Here is a 12,961-nt window from a genome sequence, read left to right on the forward strand (position 1 = left end):
ACATGCTCGACAAGCCACGTTGCTTCGCTAGGGACGGCTTGCACCTGTCACCACTGGGCTTTCGGATATTGGCAAAGGCTCTTGCCATCCCCATAGTGCCTTTTTTAGGCAAGGCTCAAAAGTCAAACCCACCCCCATAGACAGCACAAGGAACAAGAAACTAAAGGTAATACTGCTAAACGCCAGAAGTCTTAACCTCAAGATGCACGCACTCGAAGCTCTCCTCAGTATGGAGAACATCGATATCTGTGCAGTGACAGAAACCTGGTTCAAGGCTCCAGAGAGCACCCCAGCACTACCAGGCTATACCTCATATCATGCTTTTCGGCCCCAAAACCCAGACCGAACCACAAAAGGAGGGGGAGTTTGTTTCCATATTTATCAAGGATATCCACACCTCCAGGTTAGTGGCATTGCACGAAGTATCTGAGACCATCCATGTGCAACTAACAGTGGGCAAGACTGCTTTTCAGTTTATAGCATCCCACAGACCACCCTCTTAAAGTCAGGAATCCCATTCGGCTTTCCTGAAAACATTGGAGAACATGAAGATCTCTCCGAACACCATTATATTGGGCGACTTCAACTACCCAAACATTGACTGGAAGCACTACTCAAGCCCCAGCACCTTAGCCCAAAGATTCCTGGAAATTATAAACTCATATGCTATGGAACAACTAGTCACCACTCCCACAAGAGGGGACAACATACTAGACCTGATCATTACCAACATGGGGACTCTATGCTCCACACCAGAAGTATATCCCTCATTGGTAAGATCAGACCATAAATTAATTTCACTGGATGTCCACATCCCGACCCCACCCCCAGCCCAGAAAACCACAGTGAAAAACTTCTCAAAAGCGAACTTCTCACTTCTCAAAACAGAAGTGGAATCCTTGAAGGCCCCAGGGCCAGTGGAAACTACAGCCCAAACTGCAGAATCCTATATAAATGCATTCTACGGACATCTCCAGGAATGCATGGATCATGCTATCCCAAACAAAACCAAGACCCAATCATCCAAAGGCAGACGTCCAGTCTGGTGGACCCCTGCCATAAATAAACTGTACAACAGAAGGAGGAAGTTACTACATGATAGAGCAAAATCCCTAATAGGGAAGGCATCTCTGATCAGTACTAGCAAAAAATTACGATCCCTCATAAAATCCTCCAAGGCCAGCTTCGAGAGAAAAATTGCACAGGACACCAAAGACAATCATAAGGACACCAAAGACAATCATAAGGCTTTTTTCAGTTATGTTAGAAACCTGGGATGCAACTCCCAGACTTGTTCTGAGTTGATTCTAAACAACAAAAAATACACTGAACCCACAGACATCGCCAATATCCTGGCAGACAGGTTCAGTGCAAACATCTTCCCCCTCCCCCCCCAAAAGAGCAAGTATCTATCCCGGCAGAGGGCTGCCTCCCAAACATCTCAGATGCTCAGGTGAAGGTTGCCCTCTCCAAAGCAAAAAACACTGCTTCCATGGGACCAGATGGCGTCCCAGGTTGCGTCCTACATGAACTACAAGAGGAACTAATCCCTCAAATAAAACAGCTATACAATCTCAGCCTCACTACAGGATATGTGCCCACAGAATGACGTACAGCAACAGTGGTCCCACTCCACAAAGGTGGAGCCTCTACGGACCCTGGAAACTATCACCCCATAAGCCTGACTAGCTTAGTCTGCAAGGCTATGGAGAGGATAATCATGGAGCTCATAAACAAAGACATTGGGGACCTACAGACACTAGATCCTACCCAGTTCGGCTTTGTCAAGGGCATATCCTGCCTTTTGAACCTGGTTGACTTCTTTGAAACAGTCACCAAAGCCATAGATGAAGGGAAGGTAGTCCACACAGCCTATCTGGACCTTGCAAAGGCATTTGACACAATACCCCACTCGGGCATCATAGATAAGCTATCCAGCTTAAATATAAACCCCTATGTCACAAGATGGGTCGCAAACTGGCTCAAAGACAGAATCCACAGAGTGAGAGTTGCTGGAGCCATGTCAGACTCGAAACCGGTCACAAGTGGCATCCCACAGGGTTCTGTCCTGGGACCACTTTTGTTCGGTATATACTTTTCCGAGGTACAGGCAAATGTGGGAGGACTATGGCTCACCAATTTCGCAGACAACTGCAAACTGGGCGCCATAATCAACTCTCCAGCTGACACAAACATCCTTCAAAAAGGTCTCACAGAGACAGATAACTGGTGCCAGCGCCATGGTTTAAAGCTAAATACCAAAAAATGTATAGTCATACCCTTTGGCAAAAACAATGTGCCCACAAATTACCACATAGGCAGAAACCCATTAAGTACAGAGAAAGTTATTAGGGACCTGGGGACCCAAGTTGATAGCAATCTCTCCTTTGAAAACCACATTGCCAAAGTGGTTAGAAAGACCTTCTACATAGCCCACCTCATCACGAAGGGTTTCACATCTAGATCAAGAGAGGTAATCGTGCCCCTTTATTCATCCCTCATCAGGCCCATCATAGAATACAATGCCCCTTTTGGGATGTACCTTACCCGACACCTGCAGCAATTAGAAAGACCCCAAAAGTATCTCACCAAGAGGATCAAGGGTCTCAAACAGATGCCATATACTGCTCGGTTAAAAAAATTCCAGCTCTACTCAGTTGCATACCGCCTACTTCGAGGCGATCTGTGCCTGACATACAAAGCTATGTCAAATCCAGAATTAATGGACATGCTCCACCTCAGTAAATCTAAATCCCTTAGAGCCACACGCTCGAGGGACTTGAACCTCAGCACAGAAATAAATAGAACTTGCTGGAGGGACAGGTTCATAACCCAGTGGCTCCCTTCGCTCTGGAATAGAATTCCAGTTCATGTGAGGCAGAGCACCTCACTGAATCTCTTCAAGAAGAATCTCGATAAGTGGATGGGGGATCATAGGTTTGTCCCAGGGATTACTCCCGTGTCACTATTAGACAGAGGCACAGTAAACTAAACCTTAAAAAGGGCACAGTATACTCACATCAAGGGATGGCGTAAGCATACAGAATCGGGCTAGGCTTATAAGTGCCCCAGGGCAGATAGCCTAGTATGAACCTATGAACCTATTCCTCATGACCTCATACTAATGAAGTGGTTGAAAATTATGATCAGGGATACCCAGTACTTAGGAGATCTGAACGGTTGCAGAATAAGTATAATGCACCTAAGGGAAGGCATTTTTTAGAGCAACAAGGGGGAAACAAGGGAGGGGGATAAAGGGCCCCTTACCAAAAATGGAGAAACGACAGTCACTATTAAGTGACCTAGAAGTCCCAGAGGAAGAAATAATTAATTCCTTTGACGGGATACTGTTGAGTTATAAGGGGTTCAACATATTCAGCTACGCTGGTTTAGAAATTAATAAAGATTATTTTTCTCTATTGAAGAAAGGTATCAAGTTTGTTCCTAATTGTAAGGGGGATATCTCCCATATTATTACAGATTTCAAACTATATACTAGGAAGTTAAATCTAAAATATCTATTTAAGGATACCACCATAGTGCCTTAACCTTTAACTTTCAAACAGAGAAGTTGTTTTAATCCCCCTTTACATCCTATTATTTCTACCTTTGAAAAAGTATGCACACAGGAGATTTATGGAACCTTTTATAATTCCAAACATAAGCAGTATAATCTCACTTATGAAGAGAACCATCTTCTAAAGGAACTTCATGGTAATTTGAACCTGAGGTTTATGAAACCTGACAAGGGACTGGTATGGCAATTGTGGAGAAGATGGGTTATACAAATAAAATGTATAGTATGCTACAGGATGATGATAAATATGAAGTCTCATCCATTAATGAAATTAACGTAGCCCATAAGAAAATTCAGTTATGTTTGGAAGATTCATTATTACAGGGTGTAATCAACAAAGAAATTTCCAATTCTTGTGTAATGAGCATCCTAGAACTGCAATTATGTTTGGTATTCCTAAAACCCACAAAAATACAGCTGACCCCCCCCCCCATATTGTTTGATTATAAGTTCTGAGAACAGTATGACCTACCCATTGGGAATATTTGTAGAAAGGATGGTTCAGGGGAACTTAAGGAATATTGACTATATATTACGTGACTCATGGGATTTTCTGGGTAAGATAAAAAGTGAATATTTCCATGAGACAAACGTTTTTTCTACTATTGATGTAGCAGATTTGTTCATGTAAGGGCTTGAAACCTTTCTATGAAGCTTTATTAGATGTTTGTAATCTAAGCAATACTTTGATGAATTTTGTAATGGTCCTCATGGAAATTATCTTAAAAAATAACTTTTTCAAATATTCGAGGGGGAGTTTTACAAACAGACAAAAGGGGTTGCTATAGGTATTAGTTGTGCCCCCTTTTTGCGAAGCTTGTTATGTATTCCTGGGAGAAATTATACATATTTAACAGCAAATTCTCAGGTCAGGGGTGCACCTACCTCCATCTGGGAGAAATTATACATATTTAACAGCAAATTCTCAGGTCAGGGGTGGACCTACCTCAGTCTAGGAGAAATTATACATATTTAACAGCAAATTCTCAGGTCAATGGTGGACCTACCTCCATCTGGGAGAAATTATACATATTTAACAGCAAATTCTTAGGTCAGTGGTGGACCTACCTCCGTCTGGGAGAAATTATACATATTTAACAGCAAATTCTTTGGTCGATGGTGGACCTACCTCCGTCTGGGAGAAATTATACATATATAACAGCAAATTCTTAGGTCAGTGGTGGACCTACCTCTGTTTATTGGATGATATTTTCATTTTATGGAGGGGGGGGTGAAACTATAAAGGAATTCTTTGATTACATCAGTACTGTTTGTGATTACTTCAAATTTACTGTTACACAAGACAATAAGTCTATAAACTATCTGGACATAACTATTTCCTTGGATAGTACTAAGGGTTGTTTTGCGTCCAGAATATACAGAAAACCTATGTTTTCAAATTATTATTTGGAGTATAACAGTTGTCACCCAGGTTACACTAAGAAAAACATTGTAAAAGGCCAAATGGTGAGGGTAGCAAGAATGTGCTCCAATAAAGAGATTTGTAAGGGTGAGATAGCCACCCTGGTTAACCTCTTTATTGACAGGGGTTACCCCACCTCCTTGTTACATTCTGTTTGTGAGGAGGCTCTGAATGAATGGGGTAAGAAATGTGTACCCTTATTGGGTAAACCCCTTGAGGTTTCAATAAATCCTGCTGACTATTCTGAGGACAAAAATTATAGTCAATCCATGGTTTTGACATATGGGTTACTTAGTAAGGACAACAAATAGCGAAGAGAAATTGTGTAATGTTCAAGGGTGAGGATGGTCTTACGGACTTTGTAGGTAAAGAACCTCACTTTGTGTTCAGAACTAATAATAACCTTAAGTTTTTTACTGGAGCATCCTATAAAAACAAATGACACATTAAGAGGGACTAGGAGTTGTGGTTCCTGTGCATACTGTCCACACATTTTAGAGGTTGACTGGGTGGAAATCGGTTCCCCTAAGAGAAAGGTGTTTTTGAAGAGAGGTTCATGTGGCTCCAAGCAACTGGTTTATATTTCTGTTAGTCAGAGTTGCCAACAGTTTTATGTTGGCAAAACTGAAAGGGTTTTGCGTAGACGGCTCTACGAGCGCCTTTATGCCATTAGACGTGAGGATGATAATAATGCTCTCTATAGGCATTTAAAGGGTAATAGTTCATGTAAAACTTTTCAATAAATCTACTATATTTTTATACAACACATCGGTGTGGATTACTGTTAACACTACTCGAGTGTTCTATTGGAACTGGTTTACTTTTGTTATTAGATGAAAACAGTGTTCTCAGAGCATAACATTTTGTTTACATTAGCCTGTTTCTCATAGAATCAACATGAACTCGAAATTAGATGCACGGAGTTTCAACACATGTATGTCTGATGGCGTGCAGTCATCTGGATGTAGTCCCAGTTGTGTACATATTTGTGTGCAGCCGTTGCCATGCTATCCCGTGCAGATAATCAGCTCTATTTATATTATGTGCATCTGATGTCATACTGTCACATGTATATTTGTATACATAATGTGCATCTGATGTCATACTGTCAATGCACATAAACACAGATTTGTATACAGAATGTGCATTTGATGTCATGCCACATGTATATGAACAGAGATTTGTATACAGAATGTGCATCTGATGTACTGTCACATGCACATAACCACAGATTTTTATACAGAATGTGCATTTGATGTCATACTGTCACATGCACATAACCACAGATTTGTATACAGAATGTGCATTTGATGTCATACTGCCACATGCACATAACCACAGATTTTTATACAGAATGTGCATTTGATGTCATACTGCCACATGCACATAACCACAGATTTTTATACAGAATGTGCATTTGATGTCATACTGCCACATGCACATAACCACAGATTTTTATACAGAATGTGCATTTGATGTCATACTGCCACATGCACATAACCACAGATTTTTATACAGAATGTGCATTTGATGTCATGCCACATGTATATGAACAGAGATTTGTATACAGAATGTGCATCTGATGTACTGTCACATGCACATAACCACAGATTTTTATACAGAATGTGCATTTGATGTCATACTGCCACATGCACATAAACACAGATTTGCAACAGGATATGCATCTGATGTCATACTGTCACATGCACATAAACACAGATTTGTATACAGAAACTGCATCTGATGTCATACTGTCACATGCACATAAACACAGATTTGTATACAGAAACTGCATCTGATGTACTGTTACATGCACATAACCACAGATTTGTATACAGACTGTGCATTTGATGTCGTACTGTTACATAGGATCATAAGAGGTTACTAGGGTAATAGCCCTTGGGCCCTTACAAGCCTAGCCATGTTCAGCCCTTGTCCCCAAGGGTGTCTGTTTCAAGCAGACACTAAAAGTAGCACTTATTGCCCTTGTCCAAGAGAGACACAGGTGGAACCCCCAGAGTGAATTTCTGGTTACCCATCCAGTCATCTAAATTACAATTAAATATGGTCAATGAGGGGCTTTGTTTAACATGAATTGGAAGTTTGTTCCAAAGGTGAGGTAACTTCTGTGAGACAAATCTGTCCCTCCAGCAAGTTCTGGTGATGGCACATACCAGATTAAGGTCCTTTGAGCAAGTGCCCCATGTGCCATATGACTTATGAATGTGCAGCATTTCCATTAAAACAGGGTCAGAGATTGCCTTATATGCAAGGCACAGGTCACCTCTGAGTAGTCTGTATGACACAGAGTAAAGTGACAGTGATTTCAGTCTGTTCACATGACAGATGCTGAAGAACCTGAATTTTCTTTGTAAGGAACCTCTGTGGTCTCTCCAGTTGCTGCAGGTGTTTGGAGAGGTACATACCAAAGGGAGCATTTTACTTTATTATTGGCCTGAGGAGGGAAGAGTACATGGGGGTTATAACCTGTTTTTTTTCTGGAGGCAGTGCCCTTACTTACAAGATGAGCAATATAAAATGCCCTTCTTACCACTGTAGAGACATGGTGATCAAAGGTAAGATTGATGTCAACCTGTGTGCCAAGATCTCTCTCACCAATGATATTGTGCTTAGGTTATTGCTATTGATGTGGTAGTTTTCAGGAACATCACCCTTGCTGAAGGGGATGATAATGCACTTTTTTGCATTAAGTTTAAGGCCATGACTTTGGCACCAATCATTAGTCTGCATAAGTCCTTCTTGCAAAGATGTTGACATCGTTAGGGGTTTCAGTGATTTCTCCCAGTTTGCAGTCATCAGCAAACTTTGTTAGCCACAGACCTTTAGTTTTTGCCTGTACTTTGTAGAAGTAGATTCTGGACAGCAGAGGTCAAAGAACAGATCCCTGTGGAACACCACTGGTTATGGGTCTGCTGGAGGAGGTGAGGTCCCCTATTTTGACTGTATGAGTTCCATCAGCGAGCCAGTTTGCAACCCATCTGACAACATACCCAGCTGGGTGAGTTTATCAATGATGCCTGAGTTGGGGATTGTGTTAAAGGCCGTGGTTAAGTCTAGGTAGGCCTTATGCACAGATTTCCCTCATCTAGAGCTTTGGAGACTGTTTCAAAGAAGTCCACCAACTTTAACAGGCATGATCTCCCCTTGAAAGAGCCAAACTGGGTGGGATAGAGTATTTGGAGATTTCCTATATCTTTGGTAATAATGTCCATAATAATTCGCTCCATGCTTTGCAGATTAGGTTGGTCATGGTAATGAGTCTATAATTCCTGGGGTCCATGGATGCACCCCCTTTGTAAAAAGGGATGACAGTAGCTGTTTTCCATTCCGTGGAAATGAAGCCAGAGCTTTGCTGTAATTGAGAAGAGAACCCAGTGGTGTTGTTGTCCTGTTTAATCCATGTAGAACACAGCCCAGGATGTTAACCAGTCTCATAGAGACTGTGTTTTTGGCCTTGGAAAGGGCATTTTAAACCTGCTTCATAGAGATATTAGGTGGGGGAGAGGTTGTATGGATGCTTTGGGGTATGTGTGGTGGGGACAGGGGGGTGAAGTGTTCACTGAACCTGTCAGCTAGCAGGTTTGCTATATCCACAGGTTCTGTATATGTAGTACCATTTAGTACAAGTTCAGTGCAAATCTGGGCCTTTCCTACGAGTTGACAGATGTAACTAAAGAAAGCCTTATGGTTGTCCTTCATTAGGAAGCTTTGCAGGACTTTACAAGAAGTCTTATTTGCTTGTTTAAGTTGAAGAGGTGCATTTCCAGTTTTGAGACCTTTCCTTCCTACTCCTAGACAGCAATTTCTTTCTCTTATTGTTTAGCGTGTTAATAGCAGATGTCCACCAGGCAGGTTTGTTCTTCCTCGAAGACCTTGCTTTGGTTCTATCAGGTATGACAGAGTCAGTACAATTGTACAAATGCTTGTATAAAGCATTGGTGTATAACTCAGTATAGGTGTCCATTCCATCAGTGGGGGGAGGGGCTGTGAAGCTATTTTTGCCATTTTGCAAGAGACTGTAATTGGTCTTGGAGATTTTTTTTAGTCTAGTTGCTGCTAAGGGAGGGGGGGTTTGGTGTTATAGTTACTTCTAACAAAACAGATTTGTGGTCAGATCTCACCAGGGAGGGCCACACACTGGGGGTGGTGCAGCGGTCCCTCAAGTTGGTGAGCACTAGATCCAGAATGATTAAGCCCCTTGTGGGTGTGTCAACCAGCTGGTCCAGGGCATTGAAGTTAATGAAGTCCAGGAACCTTTGGGCAAGTGAGTTAAAGCACGTATAATTTACGTAGTCAATGGACTGATAATTAAAGGTAGCCAAAACCAGGGTGTTTGGTTGTGTTTTCACTGACTCAAGTGGATCCAAGTAGGCAGAGTGGATGTCCTGATTCATGGATGGGGTCCTGTAGCTGGCAATGACTTGAAGAGGGGTCATACTAATAGTTAATTGCACCTGAAGTAATTCAAGGGAATCATGCTGTTTAACCAATCTAGAAGTGTATTTATCTTTAATGAATATTGATACACCACCTTCTTTAGTTCTCACAGCTTCAGTTTGTGGTCTAAACATGTGGAAGGAAATGCAACCTGGTATGGCTGGGGTGCTGTCTACAGCCTTAAGCGAGGTCTCAGTGACTGCACAAATGTCAGCACCTTCCAGGGTGAGGACTGCTTCCAGTGAGTGCAGTTTCAGGTTTAGATTCCTAGCATTTAGCAGCAGAACCCTGAGGTTGTTTTTGGAGAGTATTTTTACATTGGGAATTTTCTTTTTGTGACATTGCCTAAAAAAGGCACTATGGGGATGGCAAGAGCCTTAGCCAGTTACCGAAATCCCAGGGGTGACAGATGAAGACCATCTGCGGCAGAGCAGCGAGGTCTGTCGACCATGTCATCCCAGGCTGACAGATGTTGGATCCTCTTTGAATGACGCCAGAAACTAAGCCAATTGTTGAAGTCAATAATGTCTTTATTTTTATTATTTCATCATCCTGGACGAAGGTAAAATGCTGCTTAAGGCTAGGGACATACCTGGCTGAGACACATAATCAGAGAGCTCAGTCATGTCTCTCTTCATATAGTCCAGTGAGGTACATCTGAAGTTGTTCATACCAACATGTACTATTATGGAGTCATAACAGTACCTGTTGTTGAGAGACTTGAGTGAGTGTGTGATGTGGCAGATCCTGGCACCTGACACACAGCTGACTGTGACCTTTTCCTTATCCAACCTAGTGAGAGGGACATCTGTGTGTCTCACAATAGAGTTGCCTATGACTAAGATGTTTGTTTTTGTGTTATGCCTTAGGGGTTGTCTGGTGAAACACTGGTGTGTGATATATTATGTGTATTATGTTCTGCAGGGGATGTATTAATTGAAGCATGCTTGTGTTTGGGAGGTCTCTGAGGTTTAGGTGAGCTTCTGGTAAGGACCTTCGCATATGTCGGTTTATGTGTTGTTGGTTTGGTTGGTGCAGGAGGTGAGGTATGCATGCTAACAACCTGCTTTGTGTCAGATGTGCTGACTGGTGAGTGAGAGTGCCTGGATTCTAGGTTAATATAGATGCATCTCTCACATATTGAATTTGTGTGGACTAGAAGGAGTGGGTTGTCAGTGTATATGAGACAATTGCTACATTGGCTCAGGATGCCCATACCGATCAAGCTGTCTGGAAAAACTGTGGGAAATTGTCCATAATGCAAGGTAGGTTAATGTGATCAGAAATGGGGAGAGGACAGGAAGGACCAGGTAAGGCAGATGGACAAAAGAAGAGGTTCAAATAATGAGGTTTTAGTGGATCAGACTTGTGTTGGTACTTCACAAGTTATACTGAAGGTTCCACCTAACCGTGAAGCACAATTGTGCAAAACCTCCAATGGAGAACAAGCAGTGCATTGCATGTAATCACAGATTTGTATACCAAATGCTCATCTGATGTCATACTGTTACATGCATGTAATTGCAGATTTATATGCAGAATGTGCATCTGATGTGGTACTTGTTACATGGACATAATCACAACTATGTGTGCTTTTTTTAGGTGTAGCTGATGTACTGTAGTGGTGCATTATATACATTAAGTAGTGATGTATGAGTACGTATTCACAGAGGTCTTGTTATATACAGTAAGTAGTGATGTAGGAGTACGTATTCACAGAGGTCTTGTTATATACAGTAAGTAGTGATGTAGGAGTACGTATTCACAGAGGTCTTGTTATATACAGTAAGTAGTGATGTAGGAGTACGTATTCACAGAGGTCTTATTATATACAGTAAGTGGTGATGTAGGAGTACGTATTCACAGAGGTCTTGTTATATACAGTAAGTAGTGATGTAGGAGTACGTATTCACAGAGGTCTTATTATATACAGTAAGTAGTGATGTAGGAGTACGTATTCACAGAGGTCTTATTATATACAGTAAGTAGTGATGTAGGAGTACGTATTCACAGAGGTCTTATTATATACAGTAAGTAGTGATGTAGGAGTACGTATTCACAGGGGTCTTATTATATACAGTAAGTACTGATGTAGGAGTACGTATTCACAGAGGTCTTATTATATACAGTAAGTAGTGATGTAGGAGTACGTATTACCAGAGGTCTTATTATATACAGTAAGTAGTGATGTAGAAGTACGTAATCACAGAGGTCTTATTATATACAGTAAGTAGTGATGTAGGAGTATGTATTCACAGAGGTCTTATTATATGCAGTAAGTAGTGATGTATGAGTACGTATTCACAGAGGACTTATTATATGCAGTAAGTAGTGATGTAGGAGTACGTATTCACAGAGGTCTTATTATATGCAGTAAGTAGTGATGTAGGAGTACGTATTCACAGAGGTCTTATTATATGCAGTAAGTAATGATGTAGGAGTACGTATTCACAGAGGTCTTATAATATGCAGTAAGTAGTGATGTACGAGTACGTATTCACAGAGGTCTTATTATATGCAGTAAGTAGTGATGTACGAGTACGTATTCACAGAGGTCTTATATGCAGTAAGTAGTGATGTACGAGTACGTATTCACAGAGGTCTTATTATATGCAGTAAGTAGTGATGTACGAGTACGTATTCACAGAGGTCTTATTATATACAGTAAGTAGTGATGTACGAGTACGTATTCACAGAGGTCTTATTATATACAGTAAGTAGTGATGTACGACTACGTATTCACAGAGGTCTTATTATATTCAGTAAGTAGTGATGTACGAGTACGTATTCACAGAGGTCTTATACACAGTAAGTAGTGATGTACGAGCATGTATTCACAGAGGTCTTATTATATACAGTAAGTAGTGATGTACGAGTGCGTATTCACAGAGGTCTTATTATATACAGTAAGTAGCGATGTACGAGTACGTATTCACAGAGGTCTTATTATATACATTAAGTAGCGATGTACGAGTACGTATTCACAGAGGTCTTATTATATACATTAAGTAGTAATGTACGAGTACGTATTCACAGAGGTCTTATTATATACAGTAAGTAGCGATGTACGAGTACGTATTCACAGAGGTCTTATTATATGCAGTAAGTAGTGATGTACGACTACGTATTCACAGAGGTCTTATTATATACAGTAAGTAGCGATGTACGAGTACGTATTCAGAGAGGTCTTATTATATACAGTAAGTGGTGATGTAGGAGTACGTATTCACAGAGGTCTTATTATATACAGTAAGTAGTGATGTACGAGTACGTATTCACAGAGGTCTTATTATATACAGTAAGTAGCGATGTACGAGTACGTATTCACAGAGGTCTTATTATATACAGTAAGTAGCGATGTACGAGTACGTATTCACAGAGGTCTTATTATATGCAGTAAGTAGTGATGTACGAGTACGTATTCACAGAGGTCTTATACACAGTAAGTAGTGATGTACGAGCATGTATTCACAGAGGTCTTATTATATACAGTAAGTAGTGAT

Source organism: Protopterus annectens, chromosome 5.part1 (assembly GCF_019279795.1).
Source record: "Protopterus annectens isolate FY-2018-M chromosome 5.part1, PAN1.0, whole genome shotgun sequence".
Classification (NCBI taxonomy): domain Eukaryota; kingdom Metazoa; phylum Chordata; order Ceratodontiformes; family Protopteridae; genus Protopterus; species Protopterus annectens.